This window comes from Orcinus orca, chromosome 1, assembly GCF_937001465.1.
Source record: "Orcinus orca chromosome 1, mOrcOrc1.1, whole genome shotgun sequence".
NCBI classification, from domain to species: Eukaryota; Metazoa; Chordata; class Mammalia; order Artiodactyla; family Delphinidae; genus Orcinus; species Orcinus orca.
In genome coordinates this window covers 23,333,026-23,346,920 of record NC_064559.1, presented here as the reverse complement: position 1 = coordinate 23,346,920, position 13,895 = coordinate 23,333,026, and the positions used below count along the sequence as shown (strand labels likewise).

The following is a 13,895-nucleotide window of genomic DNA, read 5'->3' as shown; positions in this document are numbered from 1 at the left end:
GAGGCTTAAAATCTTTATTTTAATATATTTATTATTTCATTGAAAATACCCACTTACAAAAGTTGATATTTCTCCCACTTCACATTGTTTCCATTTACTATACATGAGTGGCTAAATCAGGGAGGCCAGTAATGATTAAATATATATTATAGTTGTAGGCACCTCTGTTGGAAATTTCCACATAATTTTGTTTTTAATTTCATGAACATTTCACCCAGAGTCCTGGAGTGTTTTAGTGTTTTTATAATGAAATTCCCTCTCAACTCCACATGCTCCATATTCACTCACACCACTCTTTTTTTTTAAGTGTCTTATTTTTATTTTACTGAATTCGGAATGTGGCATTTACCTAAGAAATGACACAAGTGGTGCAGCCACCCAAGGACCAAGATGATAGTAAGCTGCGTTGCAAACCCCAATGTAAATTCCCACTAAATGAAAAAGCTGGATTCCAATTCTTCATTAAAAGGTTATGGTGGATATTTTCAGTAACCTTCAGATATAGATACCCAACCCCATGGCTAGCAGATGAGAGAGAAGAGACGGAAGAAAAACTTTAGAAACTCTGCAGAGAAGATGCCCCCTTTCTCCCTAACACTCGTGTTCCTCAAGCTGAGCGCGATCGTGCGCTGAGGGGGTTTGAAGAGGAACTGGGGGTGGGGGTGAGGAGTGATGTTTTCTGGCCGACTTGACCAGTCCCATATCCAGTCTGAGTTTTTCTTCAAGAGTCTTTCTCTGTCTTTCTTTGTTTCCACGTAATCTTCCTCCGACTGAGAGCTGTTTTTCTCATCAATATTAGTGTGTCTGCTTTGGAAGCTCCATTGGTATCTTGCGAGGTCTGTGAGCGAGGTGGGCGGTCACAGAAGTCTTGGGGCTACTCCGTCCAGACTCATGCTGCACACCCAGCAGTATTTCTTCCACGTCGCCATTATAAACAGAAACAGAGTCTGAACAACGCTGGCGTTCCCATTATTGCCAAAGTGTAATTCCACCCAAGAGCCATGCAACCACTTCTCCTGCAGTGCGGGTGGCTTACTCTGAGACACGGCACCTGGGCGAGGGAGCTGCGGGAGGCGAGACGGCGTCGGGGTCGACGTGGGGTCAACGGCGGCGGCGGCGGCGGGGTCGACGTGGGGTCAGCAGGCGCTCTGAGGCGGGAGTGCGAGCGGCGGTGGCGTCGGCGTCGGGCCAAGGAGGTGGAGGCCAGACTCACCACACACACCGCTCTCTTTTGAAAGGTAATGGCAGCCACCATTTAGGTAATGTGTTTACATTTCTTTTGTGGTCTTGACTGACCAAGCTGACGTTTAGCAGTGATTACCTCTGACCCGCGTTTACTTCTGCGATGAGGATCTCATCATTGCTCGCAACTGTGTAAAAGAAATGACCTCTGAGAAACAGTCTCAGTGAAAACCTTCTTTGGTCATAGTTGTCCTCTGCTCTTTGAATCTAGCAGCATTCATACCCATATTCCCTGAGCATCGGTCAGAAAAGGTGGTTGGTTTGGTTTATTTTGTTAAATACTGGAACACAGATGCTAAAATGAGGTATGTCTAGGATCTAGTGTTGATGGAAAAATTGGGAAGGAAACTAATAATAAACAAAATACCTCTGTATCTAGGGGGCGACAGAGAAAGTGAGAGAGACTGTCTTCAGAAATCCAACTTAAGATACTGCTTATTGGATTCCTAATGAAGGAAGGAGACCCTTAAATTCTAGGTGATCAGGTTTTAACCTTAGGATAGAACTAAAACTAGAAATAATACGTATAATACATAAATTATGTATCTTGTATTTTCAGTCACTTTTTCATAACGTGTTTAAATATGGTTCACGTGAAGTTCATAAACATGATTTAAATACCAGCATTTGACATTTTCCCTCCAGCTTTGTCCAAGTCCAAGAAACTGAGAGAAATAGTATTTCAAGTGACATTAGTGTTCAGCTCACTGGAAAGTTAGGTTTTTGAACAAGGATGGTTCATCAGGCTTTTTCATTGACCGGATAAAATATTCTTTCAGGCCTTCTAAAGCCTTCGCTCTTTTTCTTTGCCCATCTCGCAAACTCGAGCTGTTAAGCGCCTCGGTTGCCTTGACACTGAGAATGAGGTGCTCTTGAGGGCAGACACAGGGAGGAAGTGCCCTGGTTTTGAGCACAAAAGCTATATTCCTGTTTTATTATCAGTCTCTTTTAAGTTTGATTGTAGAAGTCCATCCTCTAGGGTCCAACCTACTGGGACTGTACTGTCAGACTTGGGCTCCTGGCAAAATGGGTATCAGACCTGAGACTAAAGTTTCCCTGTCACCTTGAGAGGCTCTCTTTCAGAGTGACCAGCTGACTTCCCTCTGAGCTGGCTCTTTATTTCACAACAGGGGTTTCTTTTGTGTTTTTGTCCTCCTTGATTGATCCATTAAGAGAGACAAATTCAAATGTGGATGAAATGACTAGCCCTTGAGTGTGTGTATTCTTTTTTCTAACCTTGAGTGTGTGGATTTTTTTAAAAATTATTTTTAAAACTTTTATTGTAGTATAGTAGATGTACAATGTTGTGTTACTTTCCGGCGTACAGCAAAGTGAATCAGTTATACATATACATATATCCACTCTTTTTTAATATTCTTTTCCCATATAGGCCATTACAGAGTATTGAATAGAGTTCCCTGTGCTATACAACAGGTTCTTATAAGTTAACTATTTTATATATAGTAGTGTGTACATGTCAATCCCAATCTCCCAATTTATCCCTCCTCCCCTTATCCCCCAGTAACCATAAGTTTGTTTTCTATATCTGTGACTGGGTCTTTTTAATAGCAAAATTATATTTGCTTAGAGCTTCTACTGCCTTTCCCAGAATAAATTCTTCATTTCCTTTCTAACGTTACACCATCCCCCAGGGATTTCTTCTCCCACAGAGCCCCCAAATCTCCTATGGGTTACTCACACTTGCTCATGAGTCATGTGGTCTCATTAGTTGCTCTGCCCACCTGTGCAGAATCAGTGCTGCGATGAGCAAGTCAGAGACCAGGTGGTCCTGAAATGGCCTGGACTGAACCCTCGTGGCCCAGTGCTTTACTCACCACCATCGGTCTGATGCACCTGTCCAGATTTCTGCCTCATTCCTACTGGTGCAAATGTTCTCTCCTGAGGAAAAGCAGGAATCTCTTCCCATTATATCATGTTTAGCTCCACAGCAAAAGTCCTTTTACTTCAGCAGTTATGTTGGGAAAGGGCTAACCTAATTCATCGTTACTTCACTTGAATTCTTTCGGTGTTCATGAAAATTTACATAGTCATCAAGTGCATACACCTTAGCAAACTGTTTCCTATTGCTGCTGTACCAAATTACCACAGACTTAGTGGCTTAAATCAACACAAATTTATTCTCTTACAGTTCTGGAGGTCAGAAGTCCAGGATGTGTCTCACTGGTTAAAATTAGTGTCAACAGCTTCCCTTCTGGAAGCTCTAGGGATAAATACATTTTCTTGCTTTTTTCAGCTTCTAGAAGCTGCTCATCGTCCCCCTCCAAAGCCTGCAATGTCTGGTTGAGTTTTTCTCCCATGGTATCACTTTAACACTGACTTTTCTGCCTCCCTCTTTCATGTTTAAGGACCCTTGTGATTATGTTGGTCCCACCTGAATAATCCATATTACTCTCCCTATTTTGAGGTCAGTTGCCTAGTAATTTTAATTCCTTCTGTTATCTTAATTCCTCTTTGCTATGTGACATAGTATACCCACAAGTTCTGGAGAACAGGGCCTGGATCTTTGAAAGGCCATTCTTCTGCCTACCACATATACATTCATAATAACTAAAGTCCAGAAAACAGGATGAGGGGAAAATTAAATCACTCTGATAGTTGAGAGTTTGGTTCAATGACAATACGTAATTTTGAAGGTAAATGTGATTTGAGTTCACATATATTTATTGTTCAAATAGTTTTCCTCTAGATCTCTCTGATGCCTAAATTTTAGAGTTCAGATCTTTAATAAAAATGTAAATGTGGAAAGAAGCAGATTTTTTGGCCTCTACAATCCATTCATGTCCTTCATCTCCTCACTTCTGGTTAAAAAAAAAAAGTGGTTCTTTCAATATAATGACATATTATTTTCTAAGTCACAGTTAAAATGAATGGTAAATACTCTGAAATTGAAAATATAAATAATTTTCACTTTAGTAGCAAGTCTTCCAAACAGTGTTTTCCAAGTATTTTGAACACAAAGGTTTTTTTATTATATCAATATAATCTGACACAAACTAGTTGTGTTAACTTTCAGCATCTGTGGATTGAGAAATATAACAAAAACTACTGTGACTCTACTAATGTTTAAAATAAGTATGCACATTATTCTTTATGACACACAGATATGTTTCTGACAATGGCACATATAAGTGTATGATATTCTACGTATTTATTTTATATATACAGCTTTGTACACATAGATAATCAGTTCACAGGCCCCTTGTAGTAACTCTGCACTTCAGAAATCTATGTTAAACCCAGATTGCAAACTATTTCCTAAAAGTCAAAAAACGTCTCAAATCTATCTTCTTAATCTCCATCAAGAACACAATTTTTTTTTCAAGTATTTCAGAGCACTGCAAAATGCAGTTACCTCACTTTTGAACAAACAACTTAAAAAAAGAACCTAGAGTCTACAAGGAAACGTGTTGAAAATTCTGACACAGAAATGTGCAAATAAATAGATTTTTTATCCCTGTCTCTAGTAGTTGTCTAGTATAAAACATGTAATTTAAAGTCACTTAATTTACAGAATTGATATGCTCATTAAATACTACTTGATAATTTAACCCACAGTCTCTCAGAACAGATTCTAAGAACTCTTGAGCCAAATGCATATTCAAATTTTACTTCTGATTTAAGACTTTAAGAAATAGGATGCCTGTATATGATAAACCCAGTTTCATACAAGTGAAGAATATTTTGTAGGCATTTATAGTAATATTAAGCTCTCTACCTAAAACCTGAAGTACATTGTTTCATTGAGTAGTTGTCTGTGCTGGAGAGATCACTGTGTTTTATGGAAACATAATTGGAAAATAACTTTTAGAAAAATAAAAAGAAAACATTTGATGAGATACATAAATACTATTTACTAGAATATTTATTAGAAAAAAAAGAGAAGTTTAAAATTTTAAACAATCATTACATTTAAAAATATTCCCTGTTTGCTTATTGAGAATTATTAGAATAATGTGGAGAATAAATCACGTACCTAAAATAATGGCTTAAATGAGATTGTGGAAAATTTAGGTTAGTAAAATGAAAAGGGCAGTGTTAAATTATATGGTTTGGCTAACAAAATAAATCTCTTCATCTTGTCCCATTCATTTTATTAGATAATGTTTTTAGAAGTTTTATCTCTCAGTTAAGCTTTGACCAAGGACTCCTAAATTTTTAAATAGTTCCCCAAGTTTACTTAGATGATGTATTTAAAGTTGTTTTTAATGGAATATATATTGGATGTTTACTGCAGTCTTTTCTGTTCAGTTGACTGGGGTATGAATTTACTCTAAAATAATTCTTGATCTGGATTTAAGATTATCAGGAGCCTATCAATGCAGAAATGACATTAAGAATTTATAATTCCATGCTAGTTAAAATTTCCTCAAATCTGATGGAGAAGAGAGATCATATAAGAGCAAATTACTGGCATATTTCCATTGCTAAAGGCTAAGGACACAGAACTTTTACAGATTCAAAAGGTTATAAATTTTAGTTTATGTGCCCGTTATAGCCACTGTTGACAGGAAACAGGATGAACACAGTGTGAAATGTGACTTGCAGAGTCACTTGAGGCTGGTTCTCTGAAATTTACCAAGTCTACTGCCATTAACAGCCTGTGTAAGTAGGACCCTAGACAGTGTATTTTGGTTTTATTTACATAGCTAAAGAATGTATTAAGAATTAATCATTTATCATTCACTTTTTATAAATAATCTTTGACTCTTTTCTCAAAAGAATATTAATTTCTAAAAACTGGTACTACCTAGGCTGAGCATATTATTTTCCATGGGGTGTTAAATAAATTTTTAAAGTAAATTTCTGGTACATAAGGAAATCTACATTGGTAAGTTAGAAATCATATGATATTTAGGAATGCTGCGATGGAAATATTTTTTTTTACTGTTGCTTTTGTAAATGATATTGTTGGAGAGAGACTTTTAAGCTCTTCCTTCGAAAACTAGATATAGATAAGAACGTGGGTTAGCATAGATTAGATACCAAGGTCTGTAACAAAATGATAACAAATCGTGTTTTCTATTGGTTAGATGTTACTGTTTGATTTTTTTTTTTTTTTTGGCGGTACGCGGGCCTCTCACTGTTGTGGCCTCTCCCGTTGCGGAGCACAGGCTCCGGACGCGCAGGCTCAACGGCCATGGCTCACGGGCCTAGCTGCTCCGCGGCGTGTGGGATCTTCCCAGACCGGGGCACGAACCCGTGTCTCCTGCATCGGCAGGTGGACTCTCAACCACTGCGCCACCAGGGAAGCCCTACTGTTTGATATTTAATTCAAAAGAAGCAATGATGGGTAGCTGTAAAGAACATAGATTATAGTCTAAACCTGTTCTGGGCTCATTCATTGCTAGCTGTGTCACCTGCAGGTCAGTCAGTTCGCCTCACTCTGTCTGCTTCAGTTTGCTCATTTTACAAATGATGGTAATAATAGTACATTCCTCAAGAGGTTGTCTTGAGGATTAAATGGGTTAATACAGGTAAAGCACTTAAAACATTTCCTGACATCTTCTAAGTGTTTTTTGAAAAATAAGGTATTTACTCATTTATTATTATAAGTGCCTGTACATACCAGGCCCTGTGTTGGAGTCTAGAAGGGAAGTAAGTTTTGGGCCCTGTTCTCAAAGAGCTTATGAGTCTTACACAGATCATCTCCATGTAATGTGTTCAGGTTTATATGTGAAATACATGTCGGTTGCTATGACAGAAGCTTGACTCTGAGTTTTTCAAACAGAATATCTGAGCTGCTTCTTGAAGATAAGAAATTGTGCAAGTGAGGAAGCTGGGGAAGGGCATTTCGTTTAGAAAATAGCATGAAAGCAGACACAGAATGGTGAAATAAAATGAATATGCAGGGAGCTTCTAGTAATTCAGTATCAGAAAGCTTAAATCACAGGGGTGTATGCGTCTGGATGTCCCTCTCCCCCTGCTTTGGTTTATTCAAAAGGAATCAAATGTTTTTACGTTGGTCATAGATTCTGCAGATCAGCACAGTGCTTACCACTCCTTTTAAGTTAAGCAGACCTGGGAACTAGGATTTGGGAACAAGTATTTTACTTGAGAAATGATCCCAGGAAGCACAAATGAAAAAGTGCTGAAAAAGAAACAGAAAGAAAGAAATGCAAATGAGATGTGTGTTAATAAGTGGGTTTCTATTTTGGGCAACTGGGCCTCAGTCCTACTGGTGATCCTCTGAGAAAACACGTAGAACATATTTCTGAATTGTTCCAGGGGAAGATGGACAGACTGGGGTGTTTATTCACCCACTTTCACCCCTGCACACATACCATTGGTTGAAGGTTTCACCTTGAAGCAGTCACTCCCCTGATCTTCAGTTGCTCCTGCCTTTAGTCAGCAGGCTCTTGTGGGGCTAGAATTAGCTCTCATGCAGTGAAGGAGAGAGATGCAATGTTTAGAGTAGAATGCTATCAACATACCAAAAACTGTCTTCTACAGCCACAGGTGCGTTCAGAGGGAGACTTAGAAGTTAGGAAGGAGGGAGCGACTGAGGGCACAGATTCAGGTGAGCTGTCAGGCCTCCGAAGACCTGATTCTGCGGCCCCTGGTAAGAAGAATGAGGTAGGGGCTGACTGGAGACTTGAGATAAGGCTGGAGAAATAGGGAGAGGAAAAATCATTCAGCACCTCACAGACCAGGTAATGCTGGCAATTTATCTTTTATTATTAAGTCCTTTAAAATGGTTTTCATAGAATGTGAAATATTTCAATTTGCATTTTGGATCATTGTCTTAGACTGTAAACATTATCCTTAACTGGAAAATAACATAAATTTAGCTAGTTTGTTGAACATGGTTTAAAAATGGGTCTTGGCCCACACATGGAGATCTGGGACTTAGCAAGAGAAAAATCAATTAGATTCCGTAGTATAATTTAATTCAAACTAAACTTACTTTTGAACATGTTTTAAATTGGTGAAAGTCTAAGTAAATCACAGTATTTTTTATAGTACAAGTATAGAGTAAAATGTACGTATTTTTACATATTTACAGAATTTTATCAGTCTATAATGATGTCATATACTGAATAAGAATGTAAAGGTGCATCACCATATTAAGGAATGTTATGCATAATAACTGATGAATGCAAGCAATTTACCTTTTAAATTTTATTATGACCATATGCTATTTTATTTATGTTTTTCCAGCTTTATTGAAATAAAATTGACATATAACATTGTGTAAGTGTAAGATGTACAACGTATTGGTGTAACACACTTATATACTGTGAAATGAATACCACTCTTGCATTAACTAACATTTCCATCACCTCATAAAATTACCATTTCTTTTCTGTGGTAAGAACATTTAAGATCTACTGTCTTGGCAACTTTCAAGTGTATAATACAGTATTGTTAACTATAATCACCCTGTTGTACGTTAGATACCCACAACTTATTCATCTTATAACTGAATGTTTGTACCATTTGACCAACACCTCTCCATTTCTCCAACCCCCTAGCCCTTGCTAACCACCATTCTACTCTGTTTCTATGAGTTTAGCTTTTTTTAGATTCCACATATAAGTGATATCATACAGTATTTGTCTTTCTCTGTGTAACTTGTCTCACTTAGCATAATGCCTTCAGGGTCCATCCATGTTGTTGCAAACAGCACGATTTCCTTCTTTCTCGTGGTTGAATAATATTCCATTGTTCCATATTATCTTTGGAGTAATATTCCAAAGATACGCTGCGTCTTCTTTCTCCATTCATCCATTGACAGACACTGCTGTTGTTTCCATATCTTTGCTGTTGTGAGTAACGCTGCAGTGAACATAGGAGTGCAGCTATTTCTTCAAGATACTGATTTTGTTTTCTTTGGCTATATACCCAGAAGTGGGATTACTGGATCATAACCATATGCTATTTTAGGTTTAAGTATTAGGATCAGACAGTTCCATAATATTCATTCTAGGTGTATTACTGTTTGTCTCCACTTAGTGGGCACACTCCAGAGAAATGAGTGAGAGAATATAAATTCCTTATTTCTAGATAGTATAGCATCAGTTACAGAGTTTAATATTGATTTATGCTAACAATTTTGTAGAATTAATGAATAATTGCTTTGAAAATGATTTTTAAACAAAGGAATAATTTGTAGAGTATGACCAAGTTACTTTAATTCAGTATTCTGAACTTCTGTTGACATCCCTTTAACAACATTATATTGTGACTATTTTATGAAAGTTCTGATAATGCTTTGAGATCTTAAATGCAAATCCTTTGACAGAGATCACTTTCTCTGTATTCCCCATCAGCATTTTTTAACATGCACATTAACCACATTGAATAATTTTGTAGGGTGGAGATAATTTCCATGGGGAATTCATACATAAATCAATTAGACCGAGGCTGAACATGTTTGCTAAAATATGTTTAGCTATATCAGAATGGTTATCTATTTGATTTATTATGTTTAATATCTAAAATAGCTGTTGTTGACTTCCTAGAAAACGTGTTAGTACACTTAAATGTGCATGTGCGGCGTGTGTACACGTATGCTTTTGGAGTACTTGGTAAGGTGTATATCTACAGAGAGATACACACTATTATTACTTTGGAAGATACTTCACTTTTTGGCTACTTCTCATAGTTTTAAAAAATTCCAAGTAGGTATTATTTTCACTGATTAATTCTTGAGAGCCAGCTAAATATTAGACTTTGTGCATGAAAGACATTTTCTAAATTCCTATAATGTGGAGGAAGAAGCTGCTGAGTTTGCCAATGTAGAGACACTCCATGTTGTTAAGGTGTAGAATGGAGAACTGCCAAAATGTCAGGACCCAGGTAGCTTAGCATGGTCTCAGATGTAGTTTTTACGGGAAGGAAAAGGAGCTTCCTTATAAAGATTCCTTTTTCAGGAATCTCAGGGCAGTTAACCACATAGGCAAAGTTCAAGTATAGTTTCTTTACACATATAAAATAATGTAAAGGCCTTTGTTACACAAACAGCACACAGATACAAGTACAGATTGCAATGGCAGTGTGTTATGTGACATTTAAAAAAAAAGGAATCTCACTAAGCTGTAGTGTTTCCGAGGCATATAATTTATCATCTGAACAGTGCTACCCTGATGACAAACAAAAGCATCTTACCTACCTTAAATTGTTCGAGTAATTGTTCAAGTATTGTTTTTTTAAACAATACAACTGCTTGTCTATACTTTGTCATTGTTGAACAAGTTAAAACGTGTTATGGAGCAGAATTTTTCTATAATATATTCCTTAGTGTTTACATTTAGATTCAAAGAGGAAAGCTACTGCACAACCAATGATTCTATTCCACTCGGTTTCCTCTGACTCGTTCAGGCTTTCTTAATTATTTTTGCAAGAGGCCTTACTGGTTTTAGTCTGATATTCTAGTAGAAGTAATTGGTACTTTGAGTGGGAAGTTGGGAGCCTATGAAGATTTCACTTGTGTGTATTCTGTGTCTATTTTCACTCCAATCAATATTTATAGAGCTTGCTTTGTTCTGTTCATCTTCCTGCAGTAAAACCATCCAAACCGTTCAGAAAAGTCCTTTTATCCATTAAATGTTCAAGATGTATCTCACCTATCTTCTAATTGATTATATGAAATATACTCTATATATACACCTTTATCCATATACTTTTTTTCTATAATTCCTGACACCCAGGATTATCTTTTTCTCAGAGCAGGGTGCCACCATGTTACCTTCTAGCCACGGCCCAATGCATCTGGGAGAGCAGAATGGAGCATCTGGGATGGTTGGAAAAGGAAAACAGGGACTCTTGTTAGCATATTCACATACCAAAGTTAACACAAAATGATAGACCATCTTGGATGTGTTGAGATATGTTTACCTTGTAGTTGTTACATTTCAAGGTTGCACAGGGAAGAGATCATCTTTGTTCTTTCCTCTCCCACCTGGAATTTTTAAAGCTCTTTGTACCCTTCCAGTACCTGACGGAACCTAACTGACCTAGGCCTGAGGCTGAGAAACGGAACAAGTCAGATCCTGGGGGAAGATGAGAGGAATTAAGAGACTTAGGGTATCCTGAAAATGGAAAGTTGAGAGAGGGAGAGACATACCCTGGGTTCTCTTTTACATAAGTTGAAAAGACAGATTAAAAAAAACTGATAGGCAAAGATTTATACATGTGGCATATGTGTATATTATTTAAAAAAAATAGAGATCAAAGAGATGTTGCATCTGTTGTGCATCAACGATATGCCAGTCATTTTGCATATATTTTCACATTTAATCTTCAAATAAATTTGAAACAAAAGCACTACAGTCAGCTCCAGTTTGCAGATTGAGCAGTGGGCTGAGAGGTTATGTAATGCACCCTATGTGGGCTCCTCACTAAAGGAGTGAGAATTCCCACACCAGTCTCTCCAGCTTAACTAATTGCTTGAATTCAAACTCTTAGAAAGAAATTTTTTGGTAGATAAACTTAAAGTTATTAAAATTTTCTTATGTTATAAAAGTGTTATTTTCCTAAAGGCAATAATTTTAATTTTCTTCCTTTTCCCCAAATCCCAGTCCATTCAGATCTGTTTTATTTGTACCAATGAAATTACCAGTATGATTTTGCTAGACTAGCATGTTTAAATGCAAGTTAAATGACTTGGAATTAAAAGATATTCATGAACACTTCCTGAGGTATTTTAAAATTGCATAAACTTTCAGTTCTTTATGGATTTGTGAGAAGGTATCATATTCACCAAGCTGTGCTGTTCTAGGAAAACAAAAATCTCTTCCCTTTCACCTTCTGCTCACATTTAAAAAAAAAAAAAAAAAAGAGGCAGCACTCCTTAAAGACTACCATTGTCAGGTTGTGTCCTGCCTTTACAAAGATTTTGTGAAAAATGCTGAAGAAAGCAAGAATGATACTTGGGCAAATCCTATATGTAATGAATAAGTGTAAAATTGTTCAGTTGCGTCTTACCCACAAGATCCAAGGGCTGCTTCTAATTGCCATCTTCTGATGGTCACAAATCCTGACATAGAAAAAGTCATGCTCAAATAACCCATCCAATTCAAGAAATTCTACTTTATTTCCTGATTTGTTATTTAAATCTTATGTAAAAGAGTTTTTTTAGCAGGAATTAATTAAAGCAAAGTTAATCAAAACAAAGCTAATTCAAAACAAAGTTAACCATAAATGTGCACACAGCTTTGATACTTGGCTGTATACAAATCTTAAGCAATAACATTTACGTTCCCAGACAACTGAACTTTCCTTTTTCAAACTAAACTTCCCAGTCTCTTTCAAACTAATACTCACTTTAGTCAGTACCCAAATAGGCATTTTGCTCTATTTGTAACATGTGTATATTTGACATCAAATGAATTAGTCTTTTGGGGTTGGTGGTGTGACTTTTTCCAACTCATCCCAGAACAGTAAAGATTCCAAGTTATAACATACTATAAGCAGGATCAGCTATGAAATTAGTGGAGCCCAGTGCAAAATAAAATTAAGTGTTTTGTGTTAAAAAATTATTAAGAATTTCAAGACGGCAACATCAGACCATTAAACCAAGTGTGAGGACCTTCTCAGCACTGGACCCTGTGTGACTACAGAAGTCACACACCCAGGGAACCAGTTCTGGCTGTGAAATTTCATCTAATTGTCACCATGCTCTTTCCTGGTAATAGTCTAGATTCCGGGTACCCTATAGATAGTCATATTGGGAAAAAAAAGGTGGATATACTATTTCTGCCTACAGGTAAAGATTAAGTAGATAAAAACAGGATTTTAAAACCTTTTTTTTTTTTGGATTTTGAGGACATCTATGAAACATACCTCACAGTAAGTAAACTCTCTCAGAATTGGTAGTATGAAGAACTAAAACAAATATTATTATCTGTCAAACTTACTTTGAGCTTTAATACTTGAAAGAAATGACTAGGTGCTGAATGCCTTTAGGAAAATGTCTTCTTTTTTGTCATTATACTAACGAATCTTTCTAGGATTCTCTACAAAATGAGTATCTCACTTTCTTATAGCTCAGGCTGGCCACATAGATATTCTTTTCTATCAGAGTATACCTGACGCCTGCAGTGAGGGTTATTACTCTTTATCTTGAATTGCCCCTCTTATCTGGTGTGTCTCAGTGTATATTTTTCATATGCAAAAATCATATGACTAGATCATTTGAATAATTTATTCCAAACTAGTGTGGTTCTTGGTATGTGATTACTTCTATTACATAATTAATAAATTTAATCTAAAGCAAAATAGAAAATTCAGACATGAAAAGTGAATAAATTACCCATATATTTTCTACTTCTAGTTACCAAGTTTTAATATTGGAATATTCTCCATATTTTTTCTCTAGCATTTAAAAAAGAGTATACGATATATGTTTCTATAAATGTTTTCTATTAACAATGTACCAGAGACATCTTTTTAGGCCAATAAATACAGTTTCATATAATTTTTAATATTTATATTACAGTCTATTATGTAATTGTAGTAGAATTCATACACCTCACCTCTTTTGCTGGAGAGTAGGGACCGTGATCCTTTTCCAAGTCTTTTTTTTCTCAGGCTTTCTGATCAGGGTGCCATTATATCTGCTTTCTGATCAGGGTGCCATTATATCTTATCATCCAGCTCTAGCATGGCCTTTTCAACCATCATTTAATTTG

At 36.6% G+C, this 13,895-nt stretch overlaps 1 pseudogene; it reads right to left on the bottom strand.

The window, feature by feature from the left end:
- Positions 1-495: 495 nt before the first annotated feature.
- The window catches only part of LOC101284934 (BCL2/adenovirus E1B 19 kDa protein-interacting protein 3-like), a 64,577-nt pseudogene continuing 51,177 nt past the window's right edge, over positions 496-13,895 (bottom strand).